This window comes from Erinaceus europaeus, chromosome 19 (genome assembly GCF_950295315.1).
Source record: "Erinaceus europaeus chromosome 19, mEriEur2.1, whole genome shotgun sequence".
Classification (NCBI taxonomy): domain Eukaryota; kingdom Metazoa; phylum Chordata; class Mammalia; order Eulipotyphla; family Erinaceidae; genus Erinaceus; species Erinaceus europaeus.
This window is the reverse complement of record NC_080180.1, coordinates 38,020,148-38,045,961: the sequence shown is the minus strand read 5'-3', so window position 1 is coordinate 38,045,961 and position 25,814 is coordinate 38,020,148. Positions and strand designations below refer to the sequence as shown.

General features: G+C 42.7%; 1 pseudogene; it reads left to right on the top strand.

Annotated features, from left to right (window-relative positions):
- Nucleotides 1-23,556: 23,556 nt before the first annotated feature.
- LOC132534777 (transcription initiation factor TFIID subunit 10-like) lies at nt 23,557-24,212 on the top strand (annotated as a pseudogene).
- Nucleotides 24,213-25,814: the final 1,602 nt, after the last annotated feature.

Sequence of the window (25,814 nt, the reverse complement as noted above, 5' to 3'; positions counted from 1 at the left end):
TACCCAGAACTCTGCTCAGATTTTGTCTATGGTGCTGCTGGGGGGTTGAATGTGGGACCTGGAGTGTGAGTCATGATAGTCATTTGAAGAACCATTTTGCTGTCAGCCAAATCAGTGAACTTCCAAAGTTCTACTCTTACAGTGGGAGTCCTAGAATCGTCTAGGTGTTGTCTTCACATTACAGACAGCAAAGGAAGCCAAACCACAGTTCATCCAACCGACCCTCTTACAACACAGATTCTAATAGGATTAGTCTTGTCTCACAGAAGTCTTCAATGAATCCTGAGTATCACCTGTGTCAGATTGATGTTCTCCCCAGTTAATTAATGTTTTCTGCTATAATTAAAATTGAGTCAAGGCTATAGCATGGCATTATAACATCTTTCTCACTCCTGTGAATATTATTCTCAGTTCTGTCTCCCAAAGTACATATAAATAGAATTTATATCTTAATCAAAACAAAAAAAGGTAATAGACTATTATGTGTAGTGTAGAGTTGCTGACAGTTTTAGAAACAAAATATATGAGATAATAGTATTATATGATCTTTTAAGATTTTTTTCCCTTTAAATGAGAGATACAGAGAGAAGAGCGACAGACCAGAGCACTTCTCAGCTCTGGCTTATGGTCGTGCTTGGGACTGAGGGATTGAACCTGGGACCTTGGAGCCTCAGGCCTGAAACTTTCTTTGCATATCCTTTATGCTGTCTGCCCAGCCCTGTCGTATATGTTTCTTAACCTAGCAGGTGGCATATTATTTGATGCAATCAGTGAGCTATTGTTTATGTTTTGCACAACTTCTAAAATGACAACAAAGATGGATAAGTAAGAAGACTAATCAAACCAAATAAAGTGATGTAGCAGTGTTGCGGGAGGTAAGACTAAAAACAAACTTTGGAAACATTGTATTTTACTTAAGAGATGCTAATACCCCAATTGTCGGCAAAAATTTTGAGGTGAGAGTCCGCAAGGGGAGCATCACTAGTGGTGAAGCAGTGTGGAGGTGCCGTTTTTTCCCTCTCTCCCTATCTCTCCATTCTAGTTCAGTTTCTCTCTGTCCCTATACAGTAAGCAAGTAATATTTTCAAAGTGGAGATGTCTGTCTCCCTCTCCTTGCCCATCTCATAGATTCTGTTTCTCTTTCTTACGTCCCCCCCTTTCTTTCGCTCTTTCTCTATGAGACAAAAAAAAAAGATTACATAATTGGTGGATTGGTATCACAAGCTCTGTGCCCTAACAATAAGTCTGGTGTCAAAGATAAATGAAAATTATAGAAAAATATTAAGAAGAGCTTAAAGAACATAAAAGACTGATCATCTTTCATGTCATTTATATATGCCCAATCAGCTTATTTTAGAACTGAACTCAGCTACTTAATGTGATGGCATATGTTAGGTAAGTTTATGTTGAGCCCTGATCTAAGTAGTTTGCAAATAAATACTCCATCATGTGAAGGCACCTGGCAGGCATGCCTTTAGAAATGTTCTTTGGTGATATATCCATGAGCAAACAAACATGTACTTGGTCTGCATGCCACTATGGCTCTGGCCCATGGCTGTGCCCATTTGCCTGTTTGAACTATGAGTTTGTGGTGGTGTTCGGCGCTTTCCTAACTTTTTTTTAGGCGTGGCACCCTCTATCTGTGTTTGAAACAGTCACTTAGCTTCCTGGAAGACTGGAGTACTGGAACAGGGGGTGAGGTGCTTGGTTGACTGTACAGGTTACTATGCTGAAGGAACTGGGTGCAAGCCCGGGTCTCCAATTGCAGGGTTAACGAGTGGTGAATCAGTGCTTCAGGTGTCTCTGTCTCTCTCTTATTGCCAGCTTCCCTCCCACGTGCCGCGGTCTTTATCAAAAATAAGGGAATGAATTTAAGAGAGTTTGAAAGCACTTACAAATCTGGAAAATGTAGGACAAGAGGAGGTATGTTAGATCCATAAGTACCACTATAGTCGTGACATGAGAATTTCACTGACTCCAGTCAAAAGATCTTAAACATCTTCACATCTTATTTTCTCAACATTAATATTATTTATTGAGGTTAGGAAGGGATGTGTCCGAGTTGAAATAGAATAAAAACCAAAAAACATTTCCTAAAATTTAGTTAGGATGTCAGAGAGACAGTCATATTTTTAAGTTGATACATTTTTTAAGTAACAGAATACAGTGAAAAGATGAGGGGAAAAAGGAAAGAAGGGAGAAAGAAAGAAAGGAAGGATGGAAGGGAGAAAGAAAAAAGGAAAAAGGAAAGAAGCAAGGAAGGCAGGGGCAAAGAAAGAAAGAAAGAAATGTAAGTGAGAGGGAGAGAGGAATAAATAATGAGAAAAAGAGAGAACAAAGCACAGAAGAAAGAATGAAAGAGAAAAAGAAAATTGATTCTTATCCTCTAATATAGAGTGGAAAGGAAAAGAGGTGTGACAAGAACCTTACAGCCACATCTAGAATCTAGTACAAGGACAAACACCTAATGAGTGAGCATAGTGAATAAGGACACCAAAACATCTTCAAAAACCATCTAGGACATATGTAAAAGAATTAGTAAGGAGCTAAGAAAAAACCAAAGATGGGAAGCATTTGTATGATACTCAAGATATGCTGCTACCCCAACTACTGGCAACCATTCTGAGGTGAAAGTCAGGAGGGGGACATCACTACTGGTGAAGCAGTGTGGAGGTGCCTTTTTGTGCTCTATCCCTAGTCTCCATTCTAGTTCACTTTCTCTCTGTCCCCACAGGATAAGCAAGTCAGAAGGTCTTCAACATCTTCACTTCCACTTTCTCAACACTGATTTTATATCTTAAGGATATGAAGAAATGAGACCAGTGCCTCAAGCTGGGACATGTGATGCTTGGGAAGCCCTCAGGACTCAGTGTTGATTTATGTACCTGGACACTTGAGAGACTGCAGACACATTGATTTTTTACTACTGATTATTCCCAAATAATAGTCATCATGGAGAAATAGAACTAAAAAGCATTAAACGAACTCTAAATCTTTACTCGGTGTTGACATCAAACTTTAATTTAAACAATTTTATAGTTGAACACTTGACCAGAAGGATGTGGGAAGAGGAAGACAGAGCAGGATGGGGGAAAAGACATGGGATTGAGCAATTGGATGTCACTGCACTCAGCTGTGCGTGCGTGTCTTTAAGCTTGAAGAATGCAGGGCAGGTAACTCCTGATAGAGTTAACGTCCAAGACTCTTTATTTCCTGATCAGATGTTTAGAAAATCACTTCTAGAATGCTAACTGTTGTACAACTCACTATAAATCATCGCTATTTACAGGCAAATGAGGTAATTTCAGGGGTCATTCTTCACAACCTCCTGCTGCACAGAGTGTAAGAGGAAGAGAGTCTGGGCCCAGGCAGAAATAAGGCTTCAGTGAGTCATCAAATGTCTGCCAGACAGAATGGATGTGGGAGTTGTCACTCAAGTTGTAGAAGGAAATCTGCCCCAGCTCCCAGTCCAGGTAAACTCCAATGCCTCTGGGCTTGGTCTTCAAAGTCAGAACAGCAGGACGGGCACCTCCTGCCACATAGTCTCCATCCTGCAGTTGAATGGTCCAGCGCTTCTTCTGAAAGAGGGGGAGCTGCTGCAACCTGCCAGAAGGGGAGTGGCTACACACCCCTATGGCCCAGCTAGGCTTGTCCTCTACCTGCACCTCCCAGTAATGGCAGCCTCCGCAGAACTCTTCAGAGCCCAGGACTTCGAGATCAAATGGAATTCCCTGCTGTCTTTGGAGATGATCTTCACCCCTTTCCTTCAGCAATGTCACAGATTTCTTGTTCTTGGACACATGGAGATTAGGGTGTGCAGTGTGTGGATCCAGAGTCACATCTGCTCTGAATTTCTCCCTGATCTTCTCCATGGCTGACTGCAGTGGAGGCAGACCACACAGCGGCCTCCTTAGCTGGACAGAGTAAAGAGCTGGGGGCTTCAGGCTCCCATATCTGTCATGGATCCTCTTGACCTCGGTCAGCATATCCAGATCTGGCAGCACACTCTTTTCTGCTATGTCCTTGAGCAGAGCCTCAGTGCTAGAGATGTTGTCCTCAAAGGCAGTGCTGTTGGTGTTGTATCTATGCTGAACACTCTTCTCTTCCTCAGCTAGGCTGGAGAGAGCTGCCTCATGCTGCCTGTTCAGAAAGTCTACAGTGTGCTTTAACTCAGAGGCTAACTTCACCCTCTTCTTAGTCACTTGGTCTCTCAGTTCCTGGACTCTTCTGTTTTGCCTGTCTTCTTCTTCCTGGAATCCTCCTTTATACTTCGTCAGGAGACTGCTGTACTGGGTGATACACTGTCTGTAGTAGGGGGCAACCTCCTCCACAGACCCCACATGGTGGTCCTGGTGGTCAGGGGGCTGAACACAGTCAGCACACAGCATCTGTAAGTCCTCCTCACAGAAGAAGCTCAGCACCTGGTTGTGCCTCTCACACAAGTGAGGGCCCTGCTGCCTCATCTCGTTCCTGCTGCTGTGGAGGAGCTGGCAGGTGTCAATGATTTTTGCCAGCTGGCTGTTGGCAGTCCACTGCCTCTCTTGACAAGGGTACCTGCAGAAAGGGCAAGGGAATCTGTCCTGATGATCTTGCCATGATGCTTGCAGGCAGGCTTGGCAGAAGTTGTGCCCACACTCAATGGTGACGGGCTCTCTCATGTAGTCCAAGCAGATGGCACATGTGGTCTCGGCTTGGATTGCTTCCAAGATTCCTGATGCCTCCATTTCAGCTCAGTGGGAAGGGCTGGAACACACTCGTTTTCTTCACGGCCTTTGGCTCTGAGGTTTCTCTCAAGACACAGGCTCAGGCCTCTCTTTCCCGGTGCCGAGGATCTCTGGAACAAAGGCAGGCCCTGAAAGTGGCCTCAGGTGCCCAGCTTCGTGCTCAAAAATCTGTGCACCACCTACAGTTTAATTTCTGTGAGTTTGTTAAACTGTTGCAGTCATGTGAAATTCAGCTTAGCAATTCTCCTGGATGAAGGCAATCAGGACACCCAAGTCTCAACTCTACCTGAGGAAGAAAATTAAACAAAAATGGAGCTTTCTTTCTTTGTTTCTTTTTTTTGAAACTCCTCAAATATTAACTGAGGCAACCAGTGAAAGCTTCTCTCCTGCCCACAAGACAACTCCACTGAAAACAACCCCACAGTTGTGACTACATCTGAGGAAAGTAGATAGGCCTGGCCTGGAGACTTTGATTATATTACTGTAACTACTTGTTGAGGAATTATTCAGATGCAGTCTATGCCCCCATGTTTTACCACTTTTTACCACTTCCTGTGATATTCTCGCCGTTTTCAACCAATCCTGTCCTGACACGACACCCATGGTTGTTGCCCAATAAAAGCCCTCCCATTCCCCCCTCCTCGGCACCTGCCATCTCTCTCTCTCTCTCTCCGCCGGGTGGTGAGGTATCAGGGACGGCCATTTTCAGCTGACTCCACATGGCCTGAGCCACCCTCTCCTGATCCAATAATAAAGATTTCTGTAACCTATTTGCTCTAGATCTCCTCTCTCTCTTCTCCGCAGCACAACAACTACTCACTTGGTAACAACTACTCACTTGGTAATAATAATATATAATATAAATATATATATTTAATATATATAAATAATAGACAACTACTCACTTGGTAATAATAATACATAATAATAATAATAATAAATTCTTACTCATGAACCTTTGTCTAAGACTATAAGAAACTCTTTCCATTCCATTGCCTTTATTGACTTCCACTTAGGTCTCAGGAAAGTAAATGAGCTCTGGTACTTGATCCTCAGAGGCAAAATGAAATCTTCCACACTAATCTACACCCTGGAGCCATTTCCACCCACATCAACTACATAGTTCTTCTTTCCTTGCATAGTTGACCCTGGTATATTGCCTTTGTTGACTTCCACTTAGGTCTCAGGAAAGTAAATGAGCTCTGGTACTTGATCCTCAGAGGCAAAATGAAATCTTCCACACTAATCTACACCCTGGAGCCATTTCCACCCACATCAACTACACACGATGGGACTAGGTCTGAGGAAAGCAGATGAGCTTTGATTCATGAAATCTCCCATGAGAATGTACACCCTAGAGTCCTGGGGAAAGGATGGGAGCCCGAAGTTTCCACAGCCTCCTTACCTGGGCTGGTGACTCTTCTCTCTTCAAGGCAGGTCTTTGGCAGGCTCCTGAGCTGTGTTCCACAGGCTGGAAGTGATGAGGCAGTCTGGAACTGAAGTGTGCTCTCTTTGGATGTCACCAGAGTATTTATGTGTAACCAGTGGGTGGAGCTTGACACCCACCTTCAGTAGCTATTGGCTCAGCATCAGGGTGTGTGTGTGTGGCTGGCCTGAGACTGAGAGGATTATGAGTTTGGTTGTGGGAGGGATTCATTCCCCTGTATGGGGATCAGGCCTCCCTACAGATAAGGAGATTTACATAATACACCTTTGCATTTCTCCTTAATCCCCTCAATGCCCCTTAACACAACACCTTCTGGGATAGTATATGATATGATTAGGTCTCCCTGCAGCTATGGAGATCTACACAATCTTGTGGGCTTAGACACCTGAGAACCTTGTGCAGGTGGCCTGCACTAACCCCTTATGAGACCATCAGCATCTAGGGCAGTCTTTATCACGTTTCTCCACACCACAATCCTGAAGGCACAAAGACCTTTCCAATAACCTCTCTGGTGCCCAGGTATATAGCTGGAAATATGTTCGGGTTGGTCCAATGCTACAATCATTTGAATTTGATAAACAGAGATGAAATATGAGCTTATGTCAGGGAATCAACATGTTATTACCTGAGAATAATACACATGTTCCCATTTAAATTATAAACTCTATTACAACTTTTCCTCCAAATGTACTCACACTGAATTCCAGGTTAATTTTATATTATCTATAGCTGAGATGGACAATGTGCTGCTGTGTGTCTGTGTTACTTTCCACATGACATGACATTTTGGCCTGGCACTCAGAGCACAGCTTCTTCTTGTTGAATAAATGTGCAGTCAGCATAGATGCAAGACATAAAGAGAGAGAGAGAGAGAGAGAGGAAGTGAGAGAGATATACACAATATCATTCTTGCCTTAACAGGGTTGAAATGTGCAGAAGAATGAATCTGAACCACTTTATCTCACCAGAAACAAAAGTCAACTCTAAATGAATCAAGGGCCTGGATGTTAACCAGAAACTATCAAACACTTAAAGGAGAATATTGGCTTAACACTTCCCATCTAAACTATCTATCAAGGGCATCTTTGATAATTCAAACCCAATAGCCAGGAAGACAAAATCAAAAACAAATCATTTGGACTGCATCAAATTGAAAAGCTTCTGCACAGCAAAAGAAACCATCACCCAATGAAAGAGAGACCTCACAGAATGAGTGAAGTTTTTTTTATATTTATTTTATTTATTTATTCCCTTTTGTTGCCCTTGTTGTTTTATTGTTGTAGTTATTATTGTTGTTGTCGTTGTTGGATAGGACAGAGAGAAATGGAGAGAGGAGGAGAGAAAGACAGACACCTGCAGACCTGCTTCACCGCCTGTGAAGCGACTCCCCTGCAGGTGGGGAGCCGGGTTTCGAACCGGGATCCTTATGCCAGTCCTTGTGCTTTGCGCCACCTGCGCTTAACTTGCTGCGCTACAGCCCGACTCCCATGAGTGAAGATTTTTACAAGCCATACATCAGACAAGAATCTAACAACACAGATATATAAAGCGTTAACTAATGTCAGCTTCTAAATAGCAAATGATCCAATCCAAAAGTGGGGAGAGCATAACATCAGATAATTCACTACAGAAGAAAGACAAAAGGCCAACAGACATATGAAAAATTGCTCCAGGTCACTGATTGTCAGAGAAATGCACATAAAGACAACAATGAGAATCCACCACATCCATGTGAGAAGGCCAGGCATAAAAAAACCACAGCATCAACAAATGCTGGAGAGGTTGTGGGCACAAAGGTACCCTTCTGTACTGCTGTAGGGAAGGTAAATTGGTTAAACACCTGTGGAGTGCAATTTGGAGAACTTTGCCAGTCTTGAAGCTGACCTTCATAATGACCTAGTAATTCCTCTCATAGGGTTATATCCTAAGGACTCAATCAAAGGCATCCAAAAAGATACATACATTCACAGCTATGTTCATAGCAGCACAATCGGTAATAGCTCAAATCTGGAAGCAATCCAGGTGCCCAACAACAGATGAAAGCCTTAATCCACTCAATGCCCCTTAACACCAATTTTATTAGGACAACAGGAAAAATGAACCTGTGTGAAGGATTTGTTTTCTTCCCAGAATGTCTAGCTCCCTCCAAATGAGCTCTTTTCTCAGTCTTTCAATCCTCACAGTGGCCTAGAGATCTTTCAAACTATCTCCGTACACCTGAACATTCATCTCCAGGTTTCCTCAGTCACTGTCATCTGTTTCCACATCCAACTTGGTGTGTCCCTTTTATTTTTGAAACATGGGGTTTGAGTGAATTTGAAGAATCCATTCAACAAGAGCCAGGATTCACTATTTTTGAGGAAACTCAGTCTATCCAGATTGAAAAATCTAAAAGCTATAATTAGAAGATCACCTCATTTAAAGAACAACATCAACAGAAATTTAACTCACAAAAACAAAACTAACACTGCTAGAAAGACAAGGCTGTTACTACATCTGTCTTTCTTGTGCTAACCTACCAGAGGCTACTCTCCAGACAATTCTAATATATCAAGCTGTTCAAAGTTATCAAAAATCGCAGCCTCCACACTGGCTGGCTAGAGAGCCTCTGTGTCTGTATAATTGTACTCCACTAGGTGCGCTACCAACGGCCCCAAAACCCAACTCATTAATTCTAAGCTAAGAGTAATTCAGAAAACATAATCTATAAAAGAGCAAGATCACAGCTCCAGGGAGTGCTCAGTGCCATAGCTCTTCCCCATGCAGTGTGCGGTCAGCTGGGGATTACAAACAGTGCAGGTACCCTCACTACCAGGGAGTCAACTCTTTGTCCTTGGAATTTTATAAACCAAAAAGGAATGGGATCTCAGGTCTAAAATATAAAGATTAAATTATCAGTCCTTGTGTTAAATTAATATTTTCCTCAAAATAGGAAAAAATTTTTTTCAAGCAAAGTCTTATAAAAATTAATTTTAGGGTAGAATACAACCTTTTTTTTTTCCTTTTGCTTGACTGAATAGGGTGCTAAGAAAAATAATTTCTCGCATGATATGTTGAATTTCTGCAGTGTCTGTTGTGATATCTCCTCTTTCATTTACTATCCGATTTATTTGGGTCTTCTCCCTTTTTTGTTTTGTGAGTATGGCTAAAGGTTTGTCGATTTTGTTTACTCTTTCGAAGAACCAACATTTACTTTCATTGATCTTTTGTATGGTTTTCCTATTCTCAATGTTATTTATTTCTGCCCTGACTTTAGTGATTTCTGTCCTTCTGGTTGCTTTAGGATTCCTTTGTTGTTCTTCTTCTAGGTCTTTAAGATGTGCAATCAGGCTGTTTATTTGTGCCTTTTCTTGGTTCCTAATGTGTGCTTGTATAGCTATGAACTTCCCCCTTAGGACTGCTTTAGCTGTGTCCCAAATAGTTTGTTAGCTTGTGTCTTCATTTTCATTGAACTCTCGAAATATTTTGATTTCTTCCTTGATTTCCTCTTTGACCCAGAAGTTGTTAAGAAGTGTACTGTTGAGCTTCCACATTTTGGCACTGTTACTACTCTTTTGTTGATTGTTAAGTGTTAGTTTAATTCCACTGTGGTCTGAGAAGATGCTTGGGATGATTTCAATGCTCTTGAATTGGCTGATGCTATCTTTGTGGCCTAACATATGGTCTATCCTTGAGAATGACCCATGTGGATTTGAGTAAAATGTGTATTCCAGTTTCTTGGGATGAATGACTCTGAAAATGTCCAATAGTTCTAGTTTATCTATCTCTTCATTTAGCTCCATTATGTCTTTACTGATTTTCTGCCTGGATGATCTGTCAAGTTGAGAGAGTGGGGTGTTGGAGCCCCCTACTATGATTGTGTTACTGTTAATATATTGCTGTAGCTCTTTCAGTAGAAGTGTGATGTATTTAGATGGCTTCTCATTGGGTGCATAGATATTAATAATTGTTAAGTCCTCTTGATTGACTGATCCTCTTAGCATTAAGTAGTGTCCATTCCTATCTTTTTTAATATTATCTATTTTAAAGTCTATCATGTCAGATATGAGAATAGCTGTTCCTGCCCTTTTTTGTGGGCCATTGGCTTGAATGATAGTTTTCCATCATTTCCCTTTGAGTCTGAGTTTGTCTTGTTGAGTTAGGTGGGTTTCCTGTAGACAGCATATTGTTGGGTTGTGTTTTCTGATCCATCTTCCTACTCTGTGTCTTTTAATAGGTGAATTCAGGCCATTGACATTTATTGATATCAAAGATTGAAGATATTTTAATGCCATTCTTGTAGAGTTTTAGAGAGTTTTGATATATGTCCTATTTGTGGTGGTCTGGTTGTTTATAGGAGACCTTTCAGAACTTCTTTCAGGGCAGGCTTGGTGATGGTTGCTTCCTTCAACTGTTGCTTGTCTGAGAAGGTTTTGATGCCTCCATCTAGTCTGAATGACAGTCTAGCAGGGTATAGTATTCTTGGCTGAAAGCCTTTCTCATTGAGCACTCGATAGATATCTTGCCATTCTCTTCTGGCCTGTAGTGTTTGTATGGAGAAGTCTGCTGCTAATCTTATGGGTTTTCCTTGTAGGTGACTCTTTGTTTTTCTCTTGCAGCCTTGAGGATCCATTCTTTATCCTTATTCCTTTCCATTCTAAGTATGATATGTCTTGGTGTCTTTAGGTCTGGGTTAATTCTGTTTGGGACCCTCTGGGCTTCTTGAATCATTATGTCTTTGATGTTGTCTAGACTAGAGAAATTTTCAGCTATTATGGCCTGTAAAATGCTTTCTTCCTCTCCTTCTCTTCCTTCCTCTGGTAAGCCAATAATGCGTATATTGTTTCTTTTGAAGTCATCTCATAGGACTCTGTTGTTGTTTTCAGCATTTCTTAATCTCTTTTTGAGATCTCTTACTTCTTTTCTAGTTGTCTCTAATTCATCCTCGATCTTGCTAATTCTGTCTTCAGCCTCATAGATTCTGTTCTCTCTGCCCTCTACTGTTTTCTGGAGTTCATCTATTTTGTTGCCCTGCTCTGATACTGTTTTAGCTTGTTCAGCTAGTTGCATTCTTAGCTCAGGTATTTCAGCTTTCAGCTCTCTAATAACCATGAGATAATTAGTATTTTCTTCCATATTCTCATTTGTCGTTCCTGTATTTCTGATTACAATTTTTTTTCAAATTCTTTACTCACTCCTGTTATTATTTCATTAGCTAATGTTTGGATGTTGAACTCATTATTTTGTGCTTCACCAGGAATTTTAGCTGGACTCTTGCCCTGGTTCGAGTCTCCAATATTTCTTCTTGTTGTTTTAACCATGTTATATATTATGTTATGAGTTCCCTTTATCAGTACTTTTCAAATTATTGATCACTATTGCCTGGATTGACTTGTGTCTAAGTAAGTTCATTAAAGGGCTCACAGTGGTGGAGGTTTTAACAGTTGTTTCAATCCCTGAGTTGGAGCTCAGTGGTTTAAAAGCCTCTTTTTTTTCTTTTTCTTCCCTGTAGGCTACAGGAGCCTGAGGGATTTTAAACTGTCAATAGGCTTCTTAGCTTAATCACTGACTCCTGACCAAGAGATAAAGCAGGGTGAGGCAGAGATAATCCAGTGGTTATGCAAAGAGACTTTCACAGCCCCTCAGCTATGCCACTGAGGTATAGATCTTCTCCTGAGTTTCCTGGTTAGGTCTCTGTCCCCTGGTGTCCCTCCCTGTCGCTGCTCCAGATTCTGAGGGTAGTAGCAATGGAGACTCAGAGTTGCACTTGGTGAGTATCTGGGGAGTCCTCTCCTCCCTTAAGCTGTCCCCTTGTTGGTGGAGCAGACTGGAGGTGGTGTCTCAACTGATAAACTGCTGAACTGTTAGCAGTCACTTAATCTCTCCTTAGGCTCCTCTCTCCTCTCTGTCACCAGCCACACGTGTTTGTACTCACCGGTGATTTAGTGGGTTCCTGTGGTCATTCTAGTCCTGTCTTGTTTCGGTCCGGGTGGTCTCCTTTGGTATTCCTAGTTGATCCGGGAGAGGAGAGGAGAGGAGAGGAGAGGAGAGGAGAGGAGAGGAGAGGAGAGGAGAGGAGAGGAGAGGAGAGGAGAGGAGAGAAAGCAATCTGCTGCTTGTAGCTCCGCCTCTGGAAGTCGTATCCAAGTAATAATTTTTAAAAAGGTGGGGGTGTGTATCATAATGATTATACAGATATTCTTATGCCAGAGGCTCAAAAGTCCCATGTTCAATCCTCCAAACAATAGTAAGTTAAATCTGTGTAGTACTCTGGTAAACATACTCAAATAAAAAAAATTAAAAAATTAAAAAATAAAAATAAAATCTAAAACTTTCCAAGATGAATTATTTAATTCTTGCTGACAACCTATTGAGTATACTTAAATACTTTGTTTCTTGAAACTAAGCTGAGGGTGAGCATCATTAGCAAAATAATTACACAAAGAGACTCTCATGCCTAAGGTTTCAAAGCCACTAGTTCATCCTCTGCACCACAGTAAGCAAGAGCTGAGATATTAGAAAGAAAGAAAGAAAGAAAGAAAGAGAAAAAGAAAGAAGGAAGGAAAGAAAGAAGAAAAAGAAACTGATTGCAGTGTTAAGTAAAACATCATTTTTTACATAAGATAAATTGACACTTAGACATGATACACTAGTTCTTCAGTCTCCTTTATGTCATTTCTTCATCATCTATTGTTTGTTTATTTTTGTCATCAGTATTGTCTCTGGGCCAACAGGCCTGCACTAAGAATCTAGGTAATGCAGGAGTGGACTTTTTTTTTTTTTAACTTACTGGTTGAAAGAATAGGGAACTAAGAAAAATCACCTCTAAGCCAAAAAGGGGTTCATTGCATAAAAGTACCTGAAAACAGAAAAAAATTAAACAATCTCTTCTTGTTCTTTTTTCTTTTTTTTTTCTTCTAGAAAAAACAAATTTAAAAAGAAGATACCAGCTGTACAGTTCCACTCCACACCCACCACCAGATTCTGCGTTCCTGTCTACTCTGATAACCCCCATAGTTCTCAGAAGGTGTCAGACAGTTGAGTCTCTTCCTTCCTTCCTTTGGAAGTTTGTGCTGTCATTTATATTCCACAAGTGAATGAAACCATCTGGTGGTTACATGCTCCTTCGTGCATCAGTTCTGTCCCAAAGGACAGAATGCCATTTTTTTTCCTGAGAGATAGTTCCCCATAACTATGTGTGCCCCATAACATCTTAGTGCAGTCATCTGCAGGCAAACAACTATGGATTTATGGTCTCATTTATTCAATCTGGGAAAGAGCACAGCCTGGGAAAGTATGGGAAGGGGTGTGTCTAGAGATGAGAAATGTGCCTTGTGCTTCCCCATCTGCCATTCTCTGAGGTTGTCAGTGTCATATTTGTGCAGAGGCTGAGTCCTGTGTTAAGCCCTGACCCAGGCTCAGGAAAAGTGGGCAGCTTCTGCCACATGAGATTTGCCACAGCTCTAAAGACCCACAGAGTTCTCCTGTGTCTATGGGGCAGGATGGCTAGATACTATGAAAACAGGGAGGCAGAAGAACTGAAAATTGGCAACAGATTCTAGTTGCTCCTCATCCTTGGGCTGCAGGGAGCATTGAGGTTGCTGACTCTGGTCCTTTTGGGCCGAAAGACAGCTCACGGTGCCCAGGTGGGCCTGAATCTGCTCCTGGACATGCTCCCCATCCAGGAAATGAGTCCTGAGCAGGTCACAGAGAACAAATTTCCCAGTGCGGGAAGCCTTTCTATAGAGAATCCTGACAGCCTCATCCAGCACCTTTTCCAGATTTCTGGCATATTCCATAGCTCCCAGGACTCCCTTCCACTTTGGTAGAGTTCGATCATGCTTGGGGAATAGTACGTGGCCTCTGAGGTTTCCCTTCAAATACTTTAACAGCCTGGAATAACCTTCCTGCTTCTCTTCAGACAGCTCACACAAGGACATGCCCACGTCCTCCAGGACATCAAAGCTCTTCAGCAGATGCAGCCCTCGGAGCTGTAGAATCCGTAGGCCTGGTAGTGCAGGCATAAAGTTTTTTCCATATCTTTGTCCTCATCCAAGAAGTTGTAACCACGGATGTGTGGTGGCATGGCTCTTGATGCCAGGTTCTTTGCAGAGCAGATAGAGGATTCACTTCTTAAAGGTTACTTTGGAGGGTGGGGGAGATAAAGTGATAGTTACGGAAAGAGATTCTCATGCCTGAGCCTACAAAGTTGTGTCATCAGTCTCTTCTATTACCATAGTCCAGACCTCAGAAGTGCTTTCTTAAAGAGAAAGAAAGGGAGAAAGGAAGGAAGGAAATGATGCTGTGGAAAGTTACCAGGGAGCGTCCCCCCTCACCCCCCACACTGAAGCAGGAGGTGTGGGGTCCTGTTCCTCTGAAGACCTGGAGCCTCAGCAGACCAGAATCTCTTCTTTATCTTAATCTCTTTTAAAGAGAATTGAACCATGGGTCTGGGGAGGTAGCATCATGTTTAGGTGAATGACTTTCATGCCTGAGGCCCTGAGTTTCCAGGTTCAATCCCCAGCACCACCAGAAGCCAGAGCATGTGCCTGAATGCTCCAAGCTTTGTGTGTGAGAGCTGCTACCATATATGAAAGAGGCACAGACAAAAACACATTGAATTCATGGAGTCATGCTTAGGTGTTGGCGTTTTTCATTGTCTCTGATAGAAAACCACGGTTGAGGGGTCGGGTGGTAGCACACCTGGTTGATTGCACATGTTACCATGCACAAGGACCTGGGTTCAAACCCTCAGTTCCCATCTGAAGGAGAAAAGCTTCCCAAGTGGTGAAGCAGTGCTGCAGGTGTCTCTCTGTGGCTCACCTTTTCTATCCCTTCCTCTCAATTTCTGACTGTCTTATCAAATAAAGATAATAATAATAACAAAAATAGTAGAAAAGTCACAGTTAAGGGAGAATGGAGGGTGGGGGTAGATAGCTTAATGTTTAAGCAAAGAGACTCTCAAGCTGAGACTCTGAAGTCCCAGGTTCAATCCCTTGCATAACCATAAGCCAAAGTTGAGCAGTGATCTGGAGTTTCTTTCTGTGTCTTTATATTACTGCTTGTCTCTCAAATATAAAAAAAAAATACTTAAAAATAAAGGGCAAGGGGGTTGGGTAGTTGCGTACCTGGTTGAGTTCACATGTTATAGCGCGCAAGGACCTGGGTTCGAGTCCCTGGCCGCCACCTGCGTGGGGAGAGCTTCACAATTGATGAAGATTTACTGCAGGTGTCTCTGTACCTCTCTATATCCCCTGTCCTGTCAGTATCTGACTGTCTCTGTCTCTGTCCAATAAGCAAATAAATATAAAAGGGGGGAGCACAGAGTGAAGTTGATGCCATGTTAATAAGATTGTATGTGAAAGCAGGTTCTGAGTTCAATCCCAGTGTCACATTGTGCCAGAGTGATGCTCTGGTTCTTTCAATCTCTCTATTCCACTAATGTTAACATATAATTTTAAAAAATATTTTGAAAGTTGAATTAAGGAGGTAGGTCATCAGAAGAGCACATGACTCACTCCCATGCATGAGTTTCTGAGTCCTATCTTCCACCAACATGTATAAAAACAGGGACTACTTAAGGGAGAAATCTTAATACTTTTTTTTTTTTTTTACAGAATTCAGTACAGACAGTTTTGGAAGTAAAATATTTGAAGAAATAACAATTTATTTTTATAAGGTTCTTACCCTAATATGTGGTATATTACTTCATGTAAACAGTATAAAGTTAAAGAGAAATGCCATAGGCCTAACAAGGATGATTCGAGTCTGTCACAAAGAAGGGCACCTAATATGTGTAAGAGAAATAATAAGATAAAATAAATACATTTGGAAGTGAGAATATACAGGGAAATATAAAAGAATTCCTAAGATGGTAGGTCTGAAAACAAACGTGGGGCCAGATGGTGGTGTATCTGGATGAACATACACGTTACAATGCATAAGGACCTGGGTTCAAGCCCCCAATCCCCACCTGTGGGGAGGGAGCTTCAAAGTAGTGTAGCAGGTCTGCAGGTGTCTATCTCCATGTTCCTCTCAATTTCTGGCTGTCTCTATCATTATATAAATAAAGATAATTTAAAAAAATCAAAGCAAACACATGTACTATCTCTATTTACCTTAGGGTATGATAATGAACTAATGGGAAAATAATGTGGTCTGGGAGGTGGCATAGGGGATTAAGTGTTGGAATTTCAAGCATGCTTCCTAAATTCAGTTCACAGCATTACATGGGGCAGAGTGATGTCCTGGGTCCCTCTTCATTCTCCTCCTCCTCCACCTCCTCCTTTCTCTTCCTGTCTCCGCAGCATCTCTCATCCAAATGAAGACCCAAGGTCTCTCTACTCTCTACTCTCACAAGTAAATAAGAATAGGAACTGAGCACGTGATTGGGTTTATTTTGTATAGGATATGGACTGTTCTTCATAAAGGAGGGAGGGGCCAGGCAGTGGTGCACCTGGTTAAGTACACACATTACAGTGCACAAGGACCTGGGTTCAAGTGCCTGGTACCTCCCTATCTGCAAGGCGAAGTTTCACAAGTGGTAAAGCAGGGCTGTTGGTGTCTCTCTGACTCTCTCCTTCTCTACCTCCTCTTCCCTCTCAATTTGTCCCTGTCTCTATCCAATAATAATACACAAGAAATAAAATAGGGAGTGGAAGAGGGAGAGAAAGTGTAGTAGCAGGAAGAGGATAGACCCTAGAATATTCTTCTTTTTTTTCTCCTTTGAGATGTTTATTATTATTATTATTTTAATTTATTTTTTATTTAAGAAAGGACAAATAAACAAATCCATAGGGTAGGAGGGGTACAATTCCACACAATTCCCACCACCCAATCTCCATATCCCACCCCCTCCCCTGATAACTTTCCCATTCTCTATCCCTCTGGGAGCACGGACCCAGGGTCGTTGTGGGTTGCAGAAGATGGAAGGTCTGGCTTCTGTAATTGCTTCCCCGCTGAACATGGGCGTTGACTGGTCGGTCCATACTCCCAGTCTGCCTCTCTCTTTCCCTAGTAGGGTGGGTCTCTGGGGAAGCAGAACTCCAGGGCACATTGGTGGGTTCTTCAGTCCAGGGAAGGCTGGCCGGCATCCTGATGGCATCCGGAAGCTGGTGACTGAAAAGAGAGTTAACATACAAAGCCAAACAAATTGTTGTGCAATCATGGACCCAAAGCTTGGAATAGTGGAGAGGAAGTGTTAGGGGGTTACTCGCTGCAAACTCTAGTGTACTTTTGCTTTCAGGTATATATTTTGCAGTAGTTTATGGATAGGTGTGAAGATATGCTCTCTCTTACAGAAACTGGTGTATATCTAGGTTTTGGGTCTTTGTTAGAAAGTGAACCACCTGCGATGGAATTAGAGACTACTATGTAAAGAAAGGTCTCACCCGAGTAATGAAGCTGAAGGGTTGTCATTCCACACGTGAAGTCTCTGGACACAGTCTGAGCTGAAGCATGTTGAGGTGGCAATTGTTGTGTTGATTAGGTTGCGATTGGCAGATGCAATGTTATTTGATATGGATTGGGAGAGGCATATGGGAAAGTGGGCCCTATCCAAAGGTTCAAGGACTGGGGGAAGTAGAGGCTCTATAGTGGAGATGTGGGACAGTGGGGGGGGTGGGAGTGGGTGGGAGGGATGGGTCACTGTCTTTTGGTGGTGGGAACGGTGTTTATGTACACTCCTAGTAAAGTGTAGTCATATAAATCACTAGATAATTAATATGAGATGGGGAAAATTAATTGTATGTCTCAAAGTTTTTAAAACACAGACTGAGTCTTTTTAATATATAGGATGTGTATTTGATGTGCGGACTCCCTCAGAATATTATTCTACCCCATGTAATGCTGGGATTGAACTCAAGATACTTGCTTGAAATCCCAACACTATATCCCAGACCACATACCTTGTCTCTCAACTGGTTCATTAGCATCCTTTTACTAAAATAATATTATGACAAGTGTTTGGCTTTAGACCTTCATCTTAATGCTGCTTTTATATTTACTTTGTATGTTCTCCTTTCCAAATGGATTGATTTGATTTATTTCTCCTACACTCGTTAGGTGTTCATCTTTGTGACACACTCCAGAAGTACTTGTTAGGCTTATGGCATTTCTCTTCAACTTTCTACTGTTTACATGAAGTAATATAACACAGACAGGGTAAGAATCCTACAATAGGAGCTGGGTGGTCACAGTATGCAAAGACCCAGATTCAAGCCCCCAGTCCCTACCTGCAGAGGGAAAGCTTTGTGAGTGGTGAAGCAAGGTTGCATGTTTCTCTTTCTCTCTCTCTCTCTCTCTCTGTCTCTCCCCCTTTCCTCTTGATTTCTGGCTGTTCTATCCAATAAATAAGATAAAGATAATTAAAAAATACTTTAAAAAGAACCCTGCAATAATGTAATTTTATTTGCAATAATGTAATTTTATTTCCTCATGTGCTTTGTTTCTCAGTTGTTAGTATTCAATATTGTACAAAAATATTGTTAACATTTCTCCCTGTTCTCACCGTTTTTTTGTATATGTTATGTGGGAAACAGAACTCAGAATCCCATTTGTAGGAGGGAGTCAGTTGTTCATTTTTTTATGGTTTTTATTCCTGCCTCCAGGGTTATGACTGGATTTCAGTGCCTCCATTATGAATCCACTCCTGGTGGCCATTTTCTCCATTTAGTGCTCTTGATGTTGCCATTGTTGTTGTTGGAAAGGATAGAGAGTAATTCATAGAAGAGAGGAACACAGAGAAGAGGAGAGAAAGACAGATACCTGCAGACCTGCTTAACCGCTTGTGAAGTGACTCCCCTGCAGGTGGGGTGCCAGTGGCTCGAACCGGGATCCTTATGCCAGCCCTTTTGCTCTGCACCACGTGCGCTTAACCTGCTGCCACCCAGCCACTGAGTCATATGGTTTTATACTGATATACCCCTTTAACTCAATTTAAAAAATAATTTTAAGATTATATATTCACTATGGGATGATCTCACTCTCAGGCAGACATTGAAAATCAAGATCACAAGAGGAAACAGAAATGGAACCTGAACTGGAACTGGAGTACTGGGGGAGTACCTAGCGGGGGTTGAATTGTTATATGGAAAACTGGGAAATGGTATGCATGTACAAACTATTGTACTTACTGTCGAATGTAAAACCTTAATTCCACAATTAAAAATTTTTTTAAAAAAGAAAGAAAAAGAGAGATACCTACAGCACTGATTTACCTCTTAAAAACTTTTCTCCCAGGGGCCAGACAGTAGTGCAGCTGGTTAGCACATATTGTGCGAAGCTCAGGGACCACCGTGGGGATGCCAGTTTGAGTGCTTGGCTCCCCACTTGTAGGGAGGTCGCTTCACAAGCGATGAAGCAGATATGCAGGTGTCTATCTTTCTCTCCCCTTCTCTGCCTCTCCTTTCTCCATTTCTCTCTGTCTTATCCAAAAACAACAGCAATAACAACAATAATAATAACAACAGCAATGATAAACAACAAGGGCAACAGAATGGGGAAAAAATGGCCTCCAGGAGCAGTGGATTTGTAGTGCAGGCACCAAAATAACCCTGGAGGCAAAAAAAAAAGGTTCTATATTCACATGAGAGAGGGAGAAAGAGAGAGAAAGAGAGAGAGAGGAACACCTGGACATATGTGATACAGAGATTGAACTCGGAACCTACTTTATTTATTTATTTAACCTGAACACTGTTAAGCTCTGGCTTTTATTGGTGCAGTGGCTTGAACCAGGGACGTTGGCACCGCTGGCAAGAGAGTCTATTTGCATAATCACTATGCTATCTACCCTCCTCCCAGAACTGACTTTCTCACCCATACTGTCACCATGATGCCAACTTCCATTCTCCCTTAATTGTGATTTTATATCAGAGAGAACGATAGAGATAAAAACCTAAGGATGAGACCATCATCAATGTCTTTGACTTGCTTTTGTCTTTGTTGCCTTCATTCATACTTGGGGTCAGTTCTCAGACACAAAGCTTGGAGGATTCAAGCATGTGCTCTGGCTTGTGGTTCTTCTTCTAGCGTTTGCCCTTCTTCCGTAGCCAGTCAACAGCGTCAGGTTGAGCCTGATGTAAAGTTTCGAGACCTCCCTTGAATCTGGAGAGGTGGCAGTCGTTGACTATGTGGGTCATAGTCTGTCTGTAGCTACAGGGGCAGTTCGGGTCGTCTCTGGCTCCCCAGCGATGGAACATAGCGGCGCACCGGCCATGGCCTGTTCGATAGCGATTGAGGAGGGCCCAATCACAATGTGCTAGGTCAAAGCCGGGTTGACGCTTGCAGGGGTCTGTGATGAGGTGTTTGTTCTTTACCTCAGCTGACTGCCAACTCTGTTTCCAAGAGTCTGGAACAGAGAAGTTCAGTGTAGGTGTAGGGGACCAGATTGGATGACGAGACGTCAAGCGTTGGACAGGGTGGGCGAAGATATCTGCGTATATTGGCAGGTCCAGTCGAGCGTAGACATGGGAAATGAACTTAGATGATGCCGCATCCCGACGAATATCTGGCGGGGCGATGTTGCTAAGAACTGGCAGCCATGGAACCGGGGTGGAACGGATGGTTCCAGAAATTATCCTCATGGAGGAATATAATTTGGAATCGACCAAGTGGACATGGGGGCTACGGAACCATACTGGGGCACAGTATTCTGCAGTGGAATAGCATAATGCCAGAGATGATGATCGTAGTGTGGAAGCGCTCGCGCCCCATGAGAAGCTGGCCAGTCTTGCAAGATGTTATTCCTCGCGCCCACCTTTGCTGCAGTTTTTATGAGATGTTTGTGAAACGACAGAGTGCGATCGAGAGTAACGCCAAGATAGACTGGCTGGGCTTCATGCCGGATTCTCATATCGCCAAGCTGCACATTAAGCTCACGTGAGGCCGAGGCATGGTGTAGATGGAAAACAGATGATACCGTTTTTGCAGTGCTAGGGATTAGTCGCCATTTTTTACAGTAATCAGGCTTGTGGTGATGCTGGGAATTGAACCTGGGAAGTCAGGGCCTCAGGCATGAACATCATTTGCATAAATTTTATGCTATCTAACCTATGGATTAATTATCTTTCAAAGAGATTAATAAAAAGCAGATTTTTTTTTAATTTCCTTATTGGCGGATTCATGGTTCACAGGTATCAGTAAAATGCAGTAGTTCGACATGTATAACATTTCTCAGTTTTCCACACAATAATTCAACTCCCATCTGACATAATGTTTTAGGACCTGGACTCTCACACCACCCCAGAGTCTTTTCCTTTGGATCAATATACTAAGTCTAGTCTAAGTAAAAGCAAGTTTTGTTGTTGTTGTTGCTTTTGTTCTTGTTTTTTTGTAAGCTATTATACATTTCATTGTCTTAGAAATTCATTTTCTAGGTACCTTATAAAAATGGGTCTAGCCTAAAATTATTTTTTATAGGAATTTGCCTGAAAATATTTCTTCCAATTTTGAGGAAAAAAATTGACCCAAAAAACTTATAGGCATCTACTGTAATCCTTATATCTTAGACCTGAGATATCATTGTGTTGTGGCTTATAAAATTCTCATGGATCCTTAGGAGATGCCTGGGTGAGGCTGCCTGCACTGCAGTGTGGTCCTCACTGTGAGCTCTGACACCACAGAGAAGGGCTGTGGCACTGAGGACTTTCTGGTGCTGGACTCTCTCTTTTATAGTTTATCAGTTTTCTGAATTACTCTTACTTTAGAATTGATTACTATTTGCCACCTTTTGCACTGAAAGTGAAAAACCACTGTTTACCTAGTTAAAGTATGACACTCTCTGAGCATAACTGATTCCATATTCACCTGAACCTGTGCAACTGCTTTACTCACCAGAAAAGATCTTCAAGTGCTGTGTTCATTGATTAGATGCTGACTGATTCCATAACAGTCTCCCTGACCACAGTAACAGATCGCCCCAAACACTGCATGCTGGCTTCTGTAATCTAGCTTGCTTCCTGCACCTGCCCCAACAAGTAACTGTGCTACAGTGAGCAGGGGACTGAACTCTGAGCATTGCCATAGCTGTGAGTGTAATCACCAGCCTGCTGAATAAAGACTAAAATTTGGCTGAACTGGTCTTGGTTGGTCTCTGATATGTACCTCATAATAAAATTAAACTTAAAGATACTATATGTAAATATACAGAATGACAAGTTAAAAAAACAATAACTTTTTCTAATATTTTACTATTTATTTATTTATTTATTTATTTATTTATTTATTTATTTATTACCAGAGCACTGTTCAGCTTTGTTTTATTGTGGTGTTGGGGGTGGAACCTCAGACTTTGGAGCCTCAGGCATAAAGTATCAATCTAACCACACACACCCTTATGCTGAACCAATAGCTACTGCAGGTGGGTGTCAAGCTCCACCCACCTGGAGATACACAAATACTCTGGTCTCATCAGAAGAGAACACACTTCAGTTCCATACTGCCTCACAGTTCCTGCCTGTGGAACATAGCACACAGACCAGCAAAACACCTGCCTTAAAGAGAGGAGTCACCAGCCCAGGTAAGGAATCTGTGGGGACACTGGGGGCCCATCATGTCCCCAGGACTCTAGGGTATCCACGAAGTAGATTCCCATGGGAGATTTTATTGTAATTTTACAAATTAAAGACTTACCACAGTGTGCTTGGGCTTGGATTTAGAACAATCAAGGTTGTTACATGGTGGTGATGAGGGGGTTTACAGTGTGGCTTGGCAAGGGTTTAAAACAATCAAGGTTTTATTATGGCAGTACAATAGTATGGAAAGATGTATTTTAGGTACAGCAAAGACTATGCCAGGCACATGAGTCATAACTTAATGACTACATGTTCAGATCCACATATTCATTTTTTCTGGCCAGAAGAAGCATAGCGGGTCCTGGGTAGAAAACCAGGATCCATCTGAGCAGGAGAAGGTACCAGGGGGAAAAGAGATTCATTTCCTGCCACGTGTGTTTAAGTTTGTTACGATGCGCTCACAATCCCTTGTGGTTTGTGTCAAATTCATACTGCGCACCATAGGCTGCCATCAGCCAAATGCTAATTAGAGCCCCAGCCATTTACATCCTACAGTCTTTCCTTTGCAACAACAGATTTTACTTACCCACTAGGGATCATGTGTCAAAGCTTTCCACAGACCTAGTCACTTCTAGATGTGGGTGGAGATGGCGTGGGAGCAGGAGAGAAGCTTCAATGGAGAATGAGCAGGGTCTGAACCAATCCCTGAGCATTTTCAAATCTGTGATCACATCTCTCCTATAGGTGGAGTGGCTACTTTGGAGGACTGGCTGCCTGCAATCAGAATTGCTAAACTGAGCTCAATAGAATAGTCTACCGATTTCTGACAATCCTGCTTCCAACAGTGCTGGGAGGAACCTCAGGACAAATTGTCTTACCCTGTGTGTCAGCACCCATGTCAGAAGAGGCACTGAAGTTTGCCTCGGCCTCTCCCACCACCCTGATGAGTTGCAGCATCCTTGGCGCGGACCCCGAGGCAGCAAGGATCTCAGCCCCAGGCCTGGTGTCCATGGTCTGGACTCCTACCACACTGCCTGCCAGCCCCACTGCAGGAAACAAGGCCAGCCCTGTGGGGACAGCGGGGTGGCCCAGGACTGGAGCCGCGGAGGGGGGCTTGAGACCTGTGGAGGTGCAGGCAAGGGAGCCTGCAGAGCAGCATGAGGGGGGCTTGTCTAAGGGTGACTACGACCTGCTGAACATGGCCGAAGGTGGCATGAGGCCTTTGGTGTCCAGCACTCCGCTGGTGGACTTCTTGATACAGCTGGAGGACTACACGCCTACACTCCCAGATGCAGTGACCGGCTACTACTTGAACCGCGCAGGCTTTGAGGCTACAGACCTACACATAGTACGGCTCATCTCCCTAGCTGACCAGAAATTCATCTCAGATATTGCCAGAGATGCCCTTCAGCACTGCAAAATGAAGGGCGCAGCCTCTGGCAGCTCCAGAAACAAAAGCAAGGACCGCAAGTACACTCTAACCATGGAGGACCTGACCTCTGCCCTCAGCGAGTATGGGATAATGTGAAGAAGCCACACTACTTCACCTAAGCCACCCACCGGAAATTTACTTGTGTGTCCCCTTGTCCCAACACCAGCCTGTTTTTTCACAATAAACTTTATTGTGACAAAAAAAGAGAGAGAGAGAGAGAGAAGAGGCACTGGACTGAAAACAGGCAGTTAACAAGGATAACTGATATCACTGAACTCGTCCACAGCAGCAGCAAGGAGGTAAGTCAACAAGAGGAGAATCTGTGTGAGAGGCGCAGCTAGGTGCTGAGTCTCTTCTGTGAGGAGGACCTGGAGGTGCTCTGTCCTGGCTGTGTTCAGCTCCATGACCACCAGGGCCACCAAGTGAGGTCTCTGGAAGAGGCTGCTACCTGTTACAGAGACATGATAAATGGCTATGCCACACTTCTGACAAAGCACTTAGGGGAATTAAAAGAAGTGGAAGAGAGGCATGGCATAAAGTTCCAAAAAGTGAGAGACCAAAAGAGAAAACAGAACTCTAAGTTGGCTTCTATCTTAGAGCACTTAAATGAATTTATGAAGACACAGAAAGAGGCAGCTCTCTCCACACTAGCTCAAGAAGAAAATGACATTCTGCAGAGAATGGAAATCAATGTCACTGCTTTTAAAAACCACATCTCCACGACTGAGGCTCTGCTCCAGGAAGTTTCCAAGAGGAGTGTGATGCCAGACATGAACATTCTGAGCGAGGGCAAGAACTTTAGTCACAGCTATGAGAGCCGGGAGTTCCCAGCTGTGTGCTTCTCCCAGCTAAGGAAGGAGGTATATAGTCTTCCTCCACTGGATTCAGCCCTAGAGAAGATTCAACAGAAATTCAGAGTAGGAACCCAACACATGCATCCAAAAAGATCTATGTACACATATGTTCTTGGCAGCACAATTTGTAATAGCCAAAACCTGGAAGCAACCCAGGTGTCCAACAACAGATGAGTGGCTGAGCAAGTTGTGGTATATATACACAATGGAATACTACTCAGCTGTAAAAAATGGTGACTTCACCGTTTTCAGCCTATCTTGGATGGACCTTGAAAAACTCATGTTGAGTGAAATAAGTCAGAAACAGAAGGATGAATACGGGATGATCTCACTCTCAGGCCGAAGTTGAAAAACAAGATTAGAAAAGAAAACACAAGTCGAACCTGAAATGGAATTGGAGTATTACACCAAAGTAAAAGACTCTGGGGTGGGTGGGTGGGTGGGTGGGGAGAATACAGGTCCACGAAAAATGATGAATGAAATAGTGGGGGTTGTATTGTTAAATGGGAATCTGGGGAATGTTATGCATGTAAAAAAAAAAAAGAAGAAGAAGAAGTAGAAACGCAAAGCAGAAATTGACTGAGTTTGGAGTATGGCACCAAAGTAAGAAAGCAGAAGTACACTAGAGTTAGCAGTGAGTACCCTCCCTAACACTTCCTCTCCACTTTTCCAAGTTTTGGGTCCATGATTGCTCAACAATTTGTTTGGCTTTGTATGTTAACTCTCTTTTCAGTCACCAGGTTCCAGGTGTCATCAGGATGCCGGCCAGACTTCCCTGGATTGAAGACCCCACCAATGTGTCCTGGAGCTCAGCTTCCCCAGAGACCCACCCTACTAGGGAAAGAGAGAGGCAGACTGGGAGTATGG